General features: G+C 46.5%; 1 protein-coding gene across 1 annotated transcript in view; it reads right to left on the bottom strand.

Moving 5' to 3' along the window:
• Positions 1-17,695, bottom strand: part of LOC126162239 (esterase FE4-like) — a 253,161-nt gene that overhangs the window by 135,812 nt on the left and 99,654 nt on the right. The window lies entirely within an intron of this gene.

Raw genomic sequence — 17,695 nt, 5'->3', positions numbered from 1 at the left:
TTTGTCACTTTTGCTAAACAGAAAAATCTTCCTAACTTTTTTAATATTTCTATTTACGGCTGAAATCATCGATGCAGTAACCGCTTTATGATCGCTGATTCCCTGTTCTGCGGTAAGTGTTTCAAATAGTTCGGGTTTGTTTGTCACCAGAAGGTCTAATATGTTATCGCCACGAGTCGGTTCTCTGTTTAACTGCTCAAGGTAGTTTTCAGATAAAGCACTTAATTCTACTCCCGTTAAACCATTTTCTACTGCTGTTCATAACACCCTTTACTGATCTGATTAGAAATTCTTGACTTCTTTCCATTTCACTTCACTGACCCCTACTGTATCTAGATTGAGCCTTTGCGTTTCCCTTTTCAGATTTTCTAGTTTTCCTACCACATTCAAGCTTCTGACCTTCCACGCCCCCGAATGATATTCTCTCGTTTATTATTCAGTCTTCTTCTCATGGTCACCTCCCCGTTGGCAGACTCTCACCGAGATCTGAATGGGGGACTATACCGGATTCCTTTGCCAATAGAGAGACCATGAAGATACTTTTTCAGTTTCAGGCCACATTTCCTGTGGATACACGTTATGTGTCTTTAATGGAGTGGTCTACATTACGTTCTGCATCCTCATGCACTTGATCATTGCTGATTCTTCCGCCTTTAGGGACAGTTTCCCACCCCAAAGACAAGACAGTGCCCTGAACCGTCTGTCCGCATCTCCGCTCCCTTTGACAAGGCCGTTGGCAGAATGAGGGTGACTTCTTATGGCTGAAGTCTTTGGCCGCCTATTAATCAACATTTAAGCAACGTTGGGTTTCGAATCCGGGACTGTATAAAAGGACTACAGAAAAGAAATGAGTTTGAAGGTAATTCCATAGAAAAGGAGGTGGAAGTAGATAAATATGAGTTGGGAAGTATTGTACTGTGAAAAGAATTTGACATAGCAGACCGAGCGAGGTGGCGCAGTGGTTAGCACACTGGACTCGCCTTCGGGAGGACGACGGTTCAATCCCGTCTCCGGCCATCCTGATTTAGGTTTTCCGTGATTTCCCTAAATCGTTTCAGGCAAATGCCGGGATGGTTCCTTTGAGAGGGCACGGCCGATTTCCTTCCCAATCCTTCCCTAACCCGAGCTTGCGCTCCGTCTCTAATGACCTCGTTGTCGACGGGACGTTAAACACTAACCACCACCACCATTGACATAGCAGTGAAGAATCTACGAGGTGCATTCAAGTTCTAAGGCCTAAGATTTTTTTTCTAATTAACTACTCACACGAAATCGATGAAACTGGCGTTACTTCTCGACGTAATCGCCCTGCAGACGTACACATTTTTCACAACGCTGACGCCATGATTCCATGGCAGCGGCGAAGGCTTCTTTAGGAGTCTGTTTTGACCACTGGAAAATCACTGAGGCAATAGCAGCACGGCTGGTGAATGTGCGGCCACGGAGAGTGTCTTTCATTGTTGGAAATAGCCAAAAGTCACTAGAAGCCAGGTCAGGTGAGGAGGGAGCACGAGGAATCACTTCAAAGTCGTTATCACGAAGAAACTGTTGCGTAACGTTAGCTCGATGTGCGGGTGCGTTGTCTTGATGAAACAGCACACGCGCAGCCCTTCCCGGACGTTTTTGTTGCAGTGCAGGAAGGAATTTGTTCTTCAAAACATTTTCGTAGGATGCACCTGTTAGCGTAGTGCCCTTTGGAACGCAATGGGTAAGGATTACGCCCTCGCTGTCCCAGAACATGGACAACATCATTTTTTCAACAATGGCGGTTACCCGAAATTTTTTTGGTGGCGGTGAATCTGTGTGCTTCCATTGAGCTGACTGGCGGTTTGTTTCTGGATTGAAAAATGGCATCCACACCTCATCCATTGTCACAACCAACGAAAAGAAAGTCCCATTCATGCTGTCGTTGCGCGTCAACATTGCTTGGCAACATGCCACACGGGTAGCCATGTGGTCGTCCGTCAGCATTCGAGGCACCCACCTGGATGACACTTTTCGCATTTTCAGGTCGTCATGCAGGATTGTGTGCACAGAACCCACAGAAATGCCAACTCTGGAGCAGATCTGTTCAACAGTCATTCGGCGATCCCCCAAAACAATTCTCTCCACTTTCTCGATCATGTCGTCAGACCGGCTTGTGCGAGCCCGAGGTTGTTTCGGTTTGTTGTCACACGATGTTCTGCCTTCATTAAACTGTCGCACCCACGAACGCACTTTCGACACATCCATAACTCCATCACCACATGACTCCCTCAACTGTCGATGAATTTCAGTTGGCTTCACACCACGCAAATTCAGAAAACGAATGACGGCACGCTGTTCAAGTAAGGAAAGCGTCGCCATTTTAAGTATTTAAAACAGTTCTCATTCTCGCCGCTGGCGGTAAAATTCCATCTGCCGTACAGTGCTGCCATCTCTGGGACGTATTGACAATGAACGCGGCCTCATTTTAAAACAATGCGCATGTTTATATCTCTTTCCAGTCCGGAGAAAAAAAATCGGAGGCCTTAGAACTTGAATGTACCTCGTAAGTTAGAACAAGGTCCTGGTGTAGGCGACATTCCCTTAGTATAAGTGAGATCCATCCCTTACAAAACTAATATACCTAGAGTGCAACTTAGATGAAATGGGCGAAATATTCTCGGACTTCAGGAAGAATGTAATAGTTCCAATTCCGAAGATGGCAGAGGCTGGCAGGTGTGAATATTACCGAATTATTAGTACTCTGAAGTCATTCTTGCAAAATACTGAAACGAATTATTTACAGAAAAAATGGAAAGACGTAGGCGTCGACCTCAGGGAAGATCAGAATGGTTTCTAGAAAATCTAGGTACATGCGAGACCATAAACTGACCTGACGATTTATATTAGAAGATAGACCGAAGAAAGGTAAATGTACGTGAGCCGTGCTCTCCCCCAACAGTGCGTTTTCGTGAACTTCGCTGTCTACCTGTGTTCGGTTTCTTGCCCCTGTCACGGGTACGTTCCGGTTCTTCTTCCTTCTACTGTGACAGCAGTGATGTGTATCGATATTTGCACGGTGTACCATCTTTGGTTTGGTGCATATAGTTTCCGACAAGGGCGTCTGGAGGGAGTCGGTCGGTTGTTGTGGACGAGGGAAGTTATCTCCGCGCGGTGTAGTCGGCTGCTGTACCATCTTTGGTTTGGTGCATATAGTTTCCGACAAGGGCGTCTGGAGGGAGTCGGTCGGTTGTTGTGGACGAGGGAAGTTATCTCCGCGCGGTGTAGTCGGCTGGGGCCGCTGGCAGCCCCTGCGCAGTGTCGGAGCGTGTGTGGAGCTGTCCGATCGCTACGAGCTTCGTGGTTCACCGACCCAGGACGTCAAAGTTGAGTAGTGGTTTCAACTACCCAAGCCACGTCTATTCATGTTGTGGTGGTTCACTTCGATGGTTTGCTGTTGGGGAAGTTTTGAGCAACGCCGAGTGGTTCTACTGCTGAGATTTAGACGCCATGCGGTGCAATTAACTATTTTGGTTGACTACTATTTGAGTGCACCAGTGGAATTTTCTGTCTTGTGGCCGTTAGTGTTCTGGTTACCTGCCCTGGACACTGATATAAATTCAGGCAGTGTTCTTTCGATAGAAGTTAACTTTTACCATATTTCAAATTCAAGTGTACCAGCGGAATTTTCTGCCTTGCGGCCGTTAGTGTTCCGGTTACCTGCCCTGGCCACTAACATAATTTCAGGCAGCGTCCTTCCCTCACCTGTTGTCGCTGTCGAATATGGTGTGTAATTTTGACAGCTAATACATACTCCATTGGGGATTTTCACATTTTAACATTGCCGGTTTGAGTTCTCATGTACTGATTGACGGGAAGCAAGTCGTTGTGTCAGTCGGTCCACGGGTATCCCCTGGTTGGGTTCCAATGGATCAAGCATACTCGGGCTCACCACTTGTCTCGCCTAAGTGAACGGAGGTAGACCGACCTCCCTGGAGGCTTCCTGAGTGCCACCGGTGTTTAATTATCTGTTGTCAGCTATTTTAAATTTTAGGCTTATGGTTATTTGTTTTGTTTTCTTAAAATTTTACAAGATTAATTTTTAAATTTATCTTTCAAGCTTAAACACTGCGGCCTTCTGCCTTTAAGGATTATGGTAATATATATTAAAATTTGAAGTTTAATGGTGGCCCACAGCCATTGTTATTGCACCTTGCATATGTTGCGTCTTGAAATTATTTTATTGCTATCTTAATTGGATTTTAAGATTTTGTTGTTGTTAAACAGGCTGGCCTTCTGCCTTTAAGCGTCTATGGTAATATAGTCTGAAGTTTTGAAATTTAATTGTGGCTCTCAGCCATTTGTGTTGTACCTTGCATATGTTGCTTTTTTGGGTTTTTAATTATTTTATTGCTGTCTTAATTGAATTTTGATTTTTTTAAGATTTCTTGTTGGCCTTTTGTCTTTAACGTTCTATGGTAATATATTCTAAAATTTTAGAATTTGATTGTGGCCATAAGCCGCTTGTATTGCACCTTGCGTATGTTGTTTTTTGAATTATTTTATTGGAATCTTAATTGGATTTTTTATCTCTTTATGATTTCTTGTTGGAAGCCTTCAGCCGTGAAAGAGTTACATTTGGTTGTAAAGGTTATTAAGTTACAAGAAATGGAAAGTAGAAGCAGAAACTGACCTCAACCCTTGGCCCTCTCCACAATCCTATTACCTGTTCTGCCCAGCGGATTTAGCAGGCGTTTCACTGGTAGCAGAGCGTCGTTACGCTCGTGCCTACCAACCCTTAGTTGCGGTCAGTTTCACTCTTGTTTCTATTGTGTTTGTGGCATTGTATTCTTTGGTTTGTATTGTTTCAGGTGTTAAGATAACGGCAGTCAGACAGTGTCGGGGAATCGGTCTGCTGAGAAGAGATCTCGTTTAGAGTTGGCAATGAGGCGTCAACCGACGGAGGGCAGTGTTCCAGAAATGGTAGCCCGTTTGCGCGCTGCCGTGCTGCAGCAGGTTGACGTCACCTCGGTAGCGATCGGCGAGACAGGTGCGGCCATCTGGTTTCCTGGTGAGGTCCTCAAAGGTCTCGAGGATACTACTGGTCTTCTAGAAGGAATCCAAGCTAGTGACTGTCAGTTGGGTCGGGCGCGGGCACAGTTGGCGCATTTAACTAATCGGGTGGCTGATTTGAGTACGTAAGAGTTGGGAGAGCATCGGAAAAAATCGGCCGCTGAGTTGGGAACTCTGGTGAGCGAGTTACAGTTTAAGCTTACATGCTTGCAGTTGGGTGTGAGGAAGTTCGAAGATAGTGGCTCGCGCTATTAAGGGGAACATGGAGGCCAGACCAGGGGTGGCGTTCTTCTAGCGGCTGTTAAATTAGATACCGTCTTTGCTAAGTTCCCTAACCCCCTGGCTTATTTCTTTCAGGGTCTGACCGAATTGATTGAAGAGCGGATTGATCAAGTAGAAAAGCTATTGTGGTTGTTGGTTCGTCGCCACGTAATCCTGTCTTTGCTATACCCGCTAGCCAGAGGCGAGTTGCAGAACATCCTCTCACGGGCCATGGCCGAAGAGTTTACCTTGCAACAATTAAGGGGGGATTAACCACCGGGGTTCAAAAACAACTTGAGTGCCGCCACAATTGGGAAATACAGCGGGGTGACGAGCAGTTACATCAGTATGTCGATAGAGTCCACACAGCCTCCTTGGCCTTGCTTGTTGAATTGTCTGAACGCGAATTAGTTTCTATCATTCTCAAGAGAATGCATGCGGCGGATAAGTCGCATTTTGTTTTCCGTAAGCAGCCTGAGACCTGGGGAGAACTCCGTGATGTGGTTGTAGCAGCATCCTCATTACCCCTTGAGAGCCACGGGCATCGGTAGGTTGTAGGACGCGACATAGGGGCCGATTCCCGATTACCCACATCCGTGAGAGTTAGAAGAAGGGAACAAAGGCGTTGTTTCAGATGCGGTAGTTCAGCTCATTTGGTACGCTCTTGTGATCAACCTCGTGCTCTTAGAGCTAGTAGATGACGCCGGGTTGGTACGCGAACCCCGGTTCCAACTTTTAGGCCTTGGTGTACTTGCGTAGTCGCACCTGCATCATCCCCTTTGCCTTATGTTTGTTCTCGAGTAGGGGGTGAGCCCGTCTGCCCTCTCTTGGATTCTGGTAGTTCCGTGTCATTATTGAGTTTTGAGTGGTTTTGGAATTTGGGCATCTTAGTTGGGTAATAAGGTGAACATCAACAAACTGAAACAAGGATAATGGAAGGTAGTCGAACTAAATCAGGGGATACTCAGGGAATTAGATTAGTGAGACGCGAGAAGTAGTAAATAAGCCTTGCTATTCGAGCATCAAAATAACTGATGACGATCGAATCAGAGATTATGTGAAATGAAATAATAGGAACAACAGAACGGAAGAGTTTGTTAACGTCTAATATAAATGTAATTGTTACTAAGTGTTTTCTGACAGTATTTTTCTTTGGTGTAGTCTTATAGTGGTGTGAACGATAAGGAACTCAGATAAGAAGAGAATAAACCTTTTGAAATATGGAGCTAAGGAGGAATGCTGAAGATGAGATGGGTAGATAAAGTAACTGAATAGAAGGTGCTGAAGCAAACTGAAAGGGGGAGGGGGGCAGAAATGTATGGAACAATTTGAGTAAAAGAAAGAATAGACATCTAGTACTCGTCAGTTTGATAATGGAGTGAACTGCGGCCCGGCGGGGCGGAGGGGGGGGGGGGGGGAGATATGCCTCGAATAACCATTCTTTGGACTCAAGATTACAACAACAAAAAATAAACACTGAATGTTGTTGTACTAAATGACGATGAGTTAAAGTCGAGAGGCCGCGCAGTTACCTCTAAGTGTGTACTGAAGGACTGACTACAGCAAAGGCTCTCTATATTTTGATGCAGCATTATACAGTATTTTGATGAAACTCACGCAGAGTTCTATTCTTATCGCACTTCTGATTATTGAGAAGAGTTACACAGCAGAATATGAAAATGTCAGGTAAAGGAGATATAACTCACCTAAATACCGAGAAATGAGTACACCGATCGACAGGCTGTTTTCTTTAGAAACTGTTTATCAGTGTTTTTATGGTTTTTCATCGTTGTTCTTGGTCTCACGACAAGCAGTTACAAAGTAACATTTTTTTTATTATTTACATTATGCTATGTTCTACAGTTGGTAGTGTAACTAACCTTAGCCTGCTCGTGTGGCCGCGCGGTTCTAGGCGCTTTATTCTGGGACCGCGCGCCCACTACGTTCGCAGGTTCGAATCCTGCCTCGGGCATGGATGTTTGTGACGTCCTTAGGTTAGTTATGTTGAAGTAGTTCTAAGTTCTAGGGGACTGATGACCTCAGATGTTAAGTGTCATAGTGCTCAGACCCATTTGAACCATTTGTAACTAACTCCATTACTTTCCAGTCGAGCAGAATTAATAGAGTTCTCAGGTCTCCTGCAGTGATTCCCACGAAACGACGCGCCGTTTCTACAAACTAACCCGGATGAATGTCCTAGAAAATCGGTTGAATGGGATGGATAGTGTATATTATTAATTAATCTAGCTTTCATTGCGATCTCAAGACCTTCCATCATACCATTCACAAACAGCTGACAGAAATATAATATTTGCCCCCAGGGGGTCCACAACTCTTTTGTGGATACGTGCGTAGCGAGCACGGGACCCCGAGCTAATGTGGCCTTCCTTCCTTTCCGGGCTGCATACCTTCCCTTTCCGCATCCTTCCCCATCCCTATCTTAGACCCTCCTCCCCTCACCTCTGGCTCTTTCCTTCCCTTTCTCCCCATCTGGGAGTATGGTTTGTGCCTACGTCCGGAGACGGACGCTCGTAAATGTACTGCTTTCTTCGCCTTCCTTGCTTTTATGTCTTCTTCCTTCCTTTGTCCTTCTCTTTTCCTTACCTCTTCTCTTTCCCTTTTCTCCGCTGCGGCGTTTGAGACCTCTCTTCTTTCCTTTGCCTTGATCTTTCTTCCTCCCTGTGCGTGTCTGAAGGCCGACCCACGCCTTTTGTGCGTAGCCGGTGACGGGGTAACGCGTAATTCCCCGCCCCGGGTAGACAGGTAGGACACGTACGTACCCCCTGGTAACGGCCAGGCCCAGGGAGGGGTGATTACCCGAGCTGATACCTTCCGAAAGTGCCGATTGGTCCCTCTGTCCGTTTGTCGGGAGGTGTGACCTGAGGTGTGAACAATCACCTAAGGCGGGAGTGCCCTCAGAGAGGACCCCCACAAGGGAGGAGCGCGCCATCGGAGACGCCAGTAATCATGGGGGATTCTTCCGCAATGGTTTCCTCACCTTCCACTATGTCTGCTCACAAACGTAAGTATACTGAGTCTCAGCCACAGACGATTCTTCCATCGTTGCCACAGTTCCTTGTTGTTTCTCGGTCTGATGAAGGTCACGACTTCTCCACGGTCAACCCTTTCATTATTCAGAAAGTTGTCGACGCAATTGCAGGTCCTGTAAAGTCTTGTTCCAGATTACGGAATGGCACCCTCTTGTTAGAAACACACAGTGCCCTCCAGGCACAAAAATTGCTGCGTACTTCTCTGCTCCACACCTTCCCTGTCCGGGTGGAACCGCACCGTACCTTAAATTCCTCGCGTGGAGTCGTTTATACACGCTCCCTCGATGGATTGTCTGACGAAGAAATTCAGCGCTATCTGTCTGACCAGGGCGTCACGGCAGTTCATAGAGTTATGAAACGGGTTGACACGAACCTCATTCCAACGCGCACTGTCTTCTTGACGTTTGACAAAGTTCAACTCCCATCGAAAATCAAAGCAGGCTATGAGATAATTTCCGTTCGCCCTTACGTCCCAAACCCTACGCGTTGCTATCGATGTCAGCGGTTCAATCACACCAGCCAGTCTTGTTCCAATCCGGCCAAATGTGTTACGTGTGGCAAGGAGGCCCATGAGGGTGCTTGTCCACCTCCATCCCCTCGCTGCATCAACTGTATGGGTGACCACCCTGCTTCCTCTCGAGATTGCCCCGTTTTTAAGGACGAAAAGCTCATCCAGGAAATAAGAGTGAAGGAAAAGGTGTCGACCTTTGCTGCTCGAAAATTATTCGCCAGTCGCAAGCCCACCGTGCCTCAGACAGGAAAATACAGCACTGTCCTTGCTTCTCCTCGGCCAACAAAGGAGGCGGCCACGCAGACTTGCGACCTCACCTTTAGTGCCACGGTCGTCAGATCGGCCAGCGCAAAGATCGCTCGTTCAACCTCACCACTTTCGGCTGCCCACTCTATGGCTCACCCTTCGTCGGGTTCTGCTAAATCTCGTGCCCAAAAGTCGGACGCCAACTCGTGAAGAGTTTTTACGTACCGCAACTTCCCAACCATCGGTTCCTCCTTCATCTAAACATCATTCTTCCAAGAAGGCTACAAAGAAACCCAGTTCCTCTCCTTCTCCGCCAAGGCGTGTCCCATCTACAGCACCACCTGGCGGAAATCGCCCTCGGCCGTCTTCTGTGTCGTCGAGGCGCACTGCTGGTGGCCGGTCAACCGGCCGATCGCTGGTGGCAGGAGCTGCTCCTGACCAACCTATGGATCAGGATCTTCTGCCTTCGGCTGACTGCCATTCCATGCTTTCAGTCGCTAGCTCCGAGCAGTCTTTGACTTGACAGCAACTTTGGTCACATTCCTCCATTTTCTGTTCACCCCATGTCCATTATCCACTGGAATATCCGCGGCATTCGAGCCAATAGGGATGAATTGTCGATCCTCTTACGATCCTACTCGCCGGTCATCTTCTGCGTCCCCATGACCGCTTTGTTCTCCCTCATTTTCAGTCCGTCCGATATGATCTCCCCTCTGTTGAAGGCTCTCCAGCCCATGGAGGACTCATGATTCTTCTCCATGATACTCTCCATTATCACCCAATCCCCTTAAACACTTCCTTCCAAGCTGTCGCCGTCCATCTTTCACTTTCCGGATACACGTTCTCTCTTTGTACTGTATACATCGTCCACACCAATGGCACGAGCTGATCTCCTTCATCATCTTGGTCAGCTTCCACCCCCCTATTTGCTGGTTGGGGACTTCAATGCCCACCACCCGCTTTGGGGATCTCCACATCCTTGTCCACGTGGCTCCATTTTGCTAGACGTCTTCCACCAAGCGGATCTAGTTTGCCTCAACACTGGGGTCCCCACATTTTTGTCTGCCTCCACGACAACTTTATCTCATTTGGACCTTGCGGTCGGTACTGTTCCGCTAGCTCGGCGCTTCGAATGGTTCGCCCTTGATGATACACACTCGAGTGACCACTTTCCATGTGTCCTCAGACTGCAGCCTCAACTGCCATATATGCGCCCGCGACGCTGGAAGTTTGCCCAAGCCGATTGGACACTTTTTTCGTCTCTAGCGACATTCGATGACCGTCGCTTTCCCAGCGTCGACGATGAGGTCACACACATTACCGACGTTATCCTTACAGCTGCGGAACGTTCAATACCACGCACCTCCGAATTGCCCCGGCGCCCCCCAGTTCCTTGGTGGAACGAGGCATGCCGTGACGCAATACGTGAGCGGCGACGTGCTCTTCGCATTTTCCGTCACCATCCTACTTTGGCCAACTGTATCCGCTATAAGCAGCTCCGTGCGCGATGCCGTCGCGTCATCCGCGATAGCAAGAAGGCAAGCTGGAAATTCTTTATTAGCTCATTTAACACCTTCACTCCCTCCTCGGAAGTTTGGAGTCGGTTTCGACGGTTCTCAGGTGCGCCTAGTTTCTATGGGCTCACTGTCGCGCATGATACCTTAGTGGACACCGTCGCAATTTCTAACTCGTTGGGTCAGCACTTTGCTGAGATTTCGAGCTCTTCAAATTACCCGCCAGCGTTTCTCCCGAAGAAACGTGCAGCGGAAGTGCGACCTCTTGCTTTCTCCTCTCAAAATCACGAAAGCTACAATACTGTTTTCTCCATGCATGAACTCCAACATGCCCTCTCATCTTCTCGCTCCTCCGCCCCAGGACCGGATGGTATCCATGTCCAAATGTTGCTGCATTTATCAACCCCTAGTCTGCGTTACCTCCTTCGCCTTTATAATCGAATTTGGACCGACAGTACCTTTCCCAAACGGTGGCGGGAAGCTATTGTCGTTCCCGTTCCGAAACCTGGAAAGGACAAACATCTCCCCTCTAGCTATCGCCCCATTTCTCTCACGAGTAGTGTCTGTAAGGTTTTGGAGCGTATGATGAATTACCGTTTAGCTTGGTGGCTGGAATCCCGCAGTCTTTTAACACCAGCCCAATGCGGATTTCGGAAGCATCGTTCTGCAGTTGACCATCTTGTTGCTCTCTCCACTTATATCATGAACAATTTTCTCCGGAGGCGCCAAACGGTAGCAATATTTTTTGATCTGGAGAGAGCATACGATACCTGTTGGAGGACAGGCATCCTTCGCACACTGTTCTCTTGGGGCTTTCGAGGCCGGCTGCCCCTTTTTCTTCGCGAATTTATGGCAGAGCGCACTTTTAGGGTGCGGGTGAACACTACTCTCTCCCGTACTTTCTCCCAAGAAAACGGGGTACCCCAGGGATCCGTGCTGAGTGTTGTACTGTTTGCCATCGCCATAAATCCAATTATGGATTGTCTCCTTCCTGATGTCTCGGGCTCCCTCTTTGTGGACGATTTTGCGATCTACTACAGCTGTCAACGGACCAGCCTTCTTGAACGACGTCGTCAAGGATGTCTTGATCGCCTCCACTCGTGGAGCATCGAAACCGGCTTCTGTTTCTCACCCAGTAAGACCGTTTGTGTCAATTTTTGGCGACGAAAGGAGTTTCTTCCGCCCTCCTTACATCTAGGTCCTGTCAACCTTCCGTTTTCAGACGTCGCTAAATTCTTGGGTCTTATGTTTGACAGAAAACTGTGCTGGTCCTCCCACGTTTCCTATCTTTCGGCTCGCTGTCTGCGATCGCTTAACACCCTCCGTGTCCTGAATGGTACCTCCTGGGGAGCGGACCGAGTGGTCCTTCTCCGCCTCTATCGCGCCTTAGTGCGCTCAAAATTGGATTACGGAAGCATAGTCTACTCCTCTGCTCGGCCGTCTATTCTTCGGCGTCTCGACTCTATCCACCACCGTGGATTACGTTTAGTGTCTGGAGCTTTTTACACTAGCCCTGTGGAAAGCCTTTATGCTGAGACTGCTGAACCTCCGCTGTCCAATCGGCGAGCAGTCCTCCTGAGTCGTTATGCTATCCATCTGTCTTCCATGCCTGCTAATCCAGCTCATGACCTTTTTTTCGACGCCTCCTTTGATGTAGGGTATGCAGGCCGCTCCTCCTCCCTACTACCCCCGGGAGTCCGCTTCCGTCAATTGCTCCATTCTCTTTCCTGCCGCTTTCCGAAAACCTTCTTGACAACTTGGGGTACAGCACCGCCTTGGCTCCGTCCCCGGATCTGCCTGCTCCGTGACCTTTGTCAATTTCCCAAGGATGGTACCCCTCCACTTGTTTATCGTCGGGCATTTGCTGCTCTATGTGCACAAATGACGGACGCCACATTTATTTACACCGACGGCTCGAAAACATCATTAGGTGTAGGGAGTGCCTATATTGTTGGCGACACCCCAAATCGCTTTCGACTTCCCGACCAGTGTTCGGTTTATACCGCGGAGCTTTACGCTGTTCTCCAGGCTGTCCACTACATCCGCCGCCATCAGCGGATACAGTACGTTATCTGCTCCGATTCTCTCAGCTCTCTCCTCAGTCTTCAAGCTCTTTACCCTGTGCACCCTCTGGTCCACCGGATTCAGGACTGTCTGCGCTTGCTCCACCTGGGGGGCGTCTCGGTGGCGTTCCTCTGGCTCCCGGGACACGCTGGTATCTGTGGGAATGAGGCGGCCGATATGGCGGCCAAGGCTGCAGTCTCTCTTCCTCGGCCAGCTATTCAGTCGCTTCCCTTCACCGATCTACGGAGCGGTTTCTGTCGCCAAGTTGCTCATTTATGGCATGCGCATTGGTCAACACTTCCCCGTAATAAATTGCGGGAAGTGAAAGCCCTTCCTTGCGCTTGGACCTCTTCCTCCCGAACGCGTCGGCGGGAGGAGGTAATTTTAGCTAGACTCCGGATAGGGCACCGTCTTTTTAGCCATAGACATCTTTTAAGCGGTGATCCTCCTCCACTCTGTCCCCACTGCTCTCAGCCGTGGACGGTCAGACACCTTTTAATTGAATGCCCCTATTTTAATCCGTTACGCTCCCGTCTACAGCTATCGCCTGGTCTATCGTCGATTTTAGCAGATGACACGCGCTCAGCCGACCGCGTTCTCCAGTTTATTAGTGACAGTGAAATGACGTCAGTCATTTGAAGTTTTTTTTTTGGGGACAACCACCCCCTGTCTGTTGTGGATTTTTAAGCATTCTTTCTACTTTTAGTTTCTCCAATTTTATGAGTTTGTTCCCATTGCTGCTGGTTTTCAATTTCGGTTTCTTCTTGTCTTAAGTCACGGGCTGGGCGCTAATGACCATAGAAGTTTTGCGCCCTAAAACCACAAACAAAAAAAAAAGAAAAAAAAGAAATATAATATCTGAACAAATTTCCAAATTTGTGCACTGTACTTTCTGGCTTTCCAAATTACCTGTCATCGCTTCTTGTCAGCACGAACCGTACCAGACCCCGTCCCTACTGACATCCCAGCCTACACGATCGGGCTGATTGACTGCGTAACGTCACACCACCTTAAAAAAATCTGAGGTACCCATCGGCATTCAGACTTCGTAATTATGTATGAGTCACTATATCAATTAGAGAAGGTAATTATATCACGAAATTAAATATTGCCGTTTTATCTTTGTAAACTAAGATTAACTGCGAGTGGTCACTATGTAATATCCCACGGTAACGTACTGATTAGAATACAATGGCCAGATCAATTTTTAACTTGTCATCACGTGATAAACAGTTATTTAGTCCGATAAATGTGTTTTGCCGTTATCATATCCGGTATTATAACGACAAATGTAGTGAAGTGGCTCTCAAATGCCTGCTGCGTTATCACTCTTTCTGTAAGGAGTCGCGTAATAGACAGGCACATGAGATTCCCAAGAAATAGGTCATTACACATAGATATAAACCTTCTAATAGCCTCATTATAAGGCTTATCGATTGAATTCCGAAGTGAATGTTACTATGAGATCTCCTTGCACCAATGAATAATCCCACAATTTGATTGTTCGTAAGGAAGACTGTATCTTTGATTTTTCATGTCATTGTATCGGATAAAATATCACTTGTCGGTTCAATGGCAGGTTCCTTGCTTTACTTCTTGATGGGCCGATATCATACTACGACACGTAAAATATTAGAACATTTTATTACAACTTGAACAAGACGAGAAATTCTTAACTTCGTAACCATCCATGTCCACATGATTGTCATGAGCATTTATTACTATCACTTGATACACAACGAGACTCTAGTCTCTTCTCACAGATTACAACTGGTCACCAACTTTCGAGAAGAGTTGCGACTAAATCATTTATCGCACTGTTGGCATGGCAGAAAGACAATGCTGGAATTTTCGGCTATGATTGCTGACTGGTTTGAGCGGCACTGCATTCAGACATAAGCAAGAAAAGCTGAAGCAGTGGTGTATGTGAAGTTTCTGGGTGTGTCTATGCTACCATTTCTCAATCGTTGTTCCTTCTGGCGGTGACTACGTTTCCTTGGGACTCTGTCACTAGGTACAAGCTCAGATACCTCCACCGACGGCCACTTTCGCCGACTCACAGCGCCAGCGCCCGAGAATCGGAGGACACTGGAATCATTCTGCAACCACAAACGCGGTAGCCAGGCAAACGCCTTCGATTCGCTTGAGAATGGACATGTTGCAGAGAGTCTGGCGGACAATGAGAAGCATGCTGAACACTGATGGACCCCTGCAGCCATTAGGACTTAACGTCAAGAATACACAGAATATACACGCGAAGGCATGTGAATTCTTGTGCCTTAGAAGCAGCCGTTTGACCTATCATAGGACTATCAACGTCTGAACAGTTTCAGCAACCCACAGGCACGAGGAGGAACGCAAACAAAACTTGAACAAATTGCACAGAGAGGCGTCTGAAAGAACCCAGCCTGCTAAAAAGACATTTTCTTGACAAGAACAATGTTCCTTGTAAATGACAACAGCAAGCAAGTGCATAGATGCAGAGAGAGCTGTTGCAAAGAACTATTTTGTGGCTGGCTTCGCAGCAACTTAAGAGTGCAGAAAAACATCGAAAGAATGTGCCACCGATGCAGATGAATAGAGGGAAAGATTCCCGAGTTACATACCAGTCGACGCAAGATAGGCAATAAGAACTCTTCACAGAGGGACGAGGTCATTAAATGGTGATCAGTCATTGGGCGGCACTGCAAATTTAGTCCGCCAGTGGCAATGTCGAGAGAAGTAGAATGTTCAAGGGGTCCTCGAGCTGGGAGATGGGCGAGATGGGAAGGAGACAGTTGGTGAGACAGTGCGGGAACAAGACATGGGAGCTCTTCCATCCATCGCCTACATCCACCTTCCGACACCGTGATTCACAGCTCTGGCCCGCAACCCACAAAGGAGAGAAAACACGAAGAACGTACCTGGCTGGGTCTCGCCGCAGAGCCTTGGGTCCCGATGACAGGAGCCTACTCGCGACACACGGCTCCGAGCCAACGCGGCGTACCGACGCAAATCAAAAAAAAGTTCAAATGTGTGTGAAATCTTATGGAACTTAACTGCTAAGGTCATCAGTCCCTAAGCTTACACACTGCTAGATTTAATCTACAGTTCATAACCAATGGATTGTGGTCAGAGTCCACAGCTGCCCATGAAAATATTTTACAATTTAAAACCTGGTTCCTAAATCTCTGTCATACCATTATATAATTCATCTGAAACCTGTCAGTATCATTTGTAATATGATATGAAAATTCCTGCTAGCTGTGTTGACTTGGTGCCCACTCTGACTGTCCTGCAATTTGCAGGCCACGAAATTGTCCTATAAAACATGATTCGTCGTGCTACTGGTAATAAAATTTACGCTGTACCGTGAAGTTTAATGATTACATTAATGACTAATGATTAATTACTCTTTTCTCTCTTGATTAGTTGATGGCTTTGTCTATTTTTAGTGTGGTTAATGTAGAGTTATATATAATTTAAGCTTATGCTAGGGACTGTCGAGCAGTATATTTTTGAGGTAGTTCGTCATGTCCAAGGATCTGTTGATAATGTTAGGTGATACCTAGAAGAAGGGGTTTCTTATTTATGTAATGACGACTTCAGAATTTAATATGATGATTAAATACTGCTCATAGTGTGAAGTGTTATGTACAAAATCTGTGATACATGTTACCCCTATGATGCACCATTTTCACTGCAGTGGACAGCTTTTAATGGTTACTTCTCTGGTGTTTTCAGTTGGTCATCAGACTGCAGACGCATGCAGTGCACAACAACAGTGGGGAGTGCCCACTGCAGTGGATAACGTGCAATCTAAGCCTCAGGACTGACTGAAAATGCAAAAGAAGTGACCATTAAGAGCTGTACACTGTAGTAGACGCTCTGTACCATAACCTTAGGATGTCTTCAAACCCGCACGACACTTTTATGGACATAGTGATGCTGACTCGAACCCCACTGCCCCCAAACGACTTTTAATCAGTATCTACTACTTCATTAAGAGTTCATATGTGTTCGTACAACAGGATAGCAGGGAACTTCTAAAGATATATGTTCATGATGGGTATATATCAGAAGCGCTTGCTGTGCATGCAGACATTCCTCTCACATTACGTGGCATTTAGCGTGATGATTATCTGCCAGCGTTGCAGTGCCTCACCCATTAAAGGCAGTCTTTCATGAGCCAGGAACCACCTGTCGTAGCAGGTAATGAATGATACATCTTAAAGCACTTTTACACTGCAGATCAGCTAGCACTGTCGTAGTGCAACATTAACGCCAGGCGACATCACCAACAGAAGTGAAATGTGCGCAGTATGCAAATAATTCCACGTCGTATGTTTTTCTTCCCTTATTCTTACCTTATGTGTCACCGTTTTGGAGCACATAACTAGAAGACTAGATTGTATGTAAAGGAAGAGTTGGTTATAGCTACCACTTTCGTAATGAAGGCTACAATCAAGTGTTGTAGAATCTGTTCATAGAGATGTTCTAAGTACACACTTTTAAGTAGCACCTAAAACATTACTATGCGCCCCAGTGATCAGTCGAAGTGTGAATGTGGTTCAGCCATAGTAGGATAGCATCAGTAAAGTAACCAAAAGTGGATGAAATTTCGAAATAAAATGAGAAACCAGAGTGTCATTTTTTCTTGTTATCATTCAATGGAATGTACTGTCCAGAAATTGCATATTTCATCTCCTACAAAATATTAATAATTATTATAGTTAGTGTTTTGTTTGCACACTGATGTCCTTCGTAAATAAACAACGCAAAGTTCGTATTGAAACCCTTAAGATATGTTTTCTGTGAAATAACATGAATGTAGTGATTATAATGGCGATAATTATCCACGAAAACATGGCAGCACCACTGCTTATTTTGTATGATTTTTCAGACAAATGACATGTAAAATCTTAATTTCAAGTAACTATAGAACTAACCTTTCGAAATAAATGTAACTCAGATAATTGTATAATTGTTATTTTGGGATAGTGTGATGAAGAATAGACAAAATGGAAAGGTTG

The sequence above is a fragment of the Schistocerca cancellata genome, chromosome 2 (assembly GCF_023864275.1).
Source record: "Schistocerca cancellata isolate TAMUIC-IGC-003103 chromosome 2, iqSchCanc2.1, whole genome shotgun sequence".
Taxonomy (NCBI): Eukaryota; Metazoa; Arthropoda; class Insecta; order Orthoptera; family Acrididae; genus Schistocerca; species Schistocerca cancellata.
The sequence above is the reverse complement of the archived record's forward strand: the minus strand, read 5'-3'. Positions and strand labels throughout refer to the sequence as shown.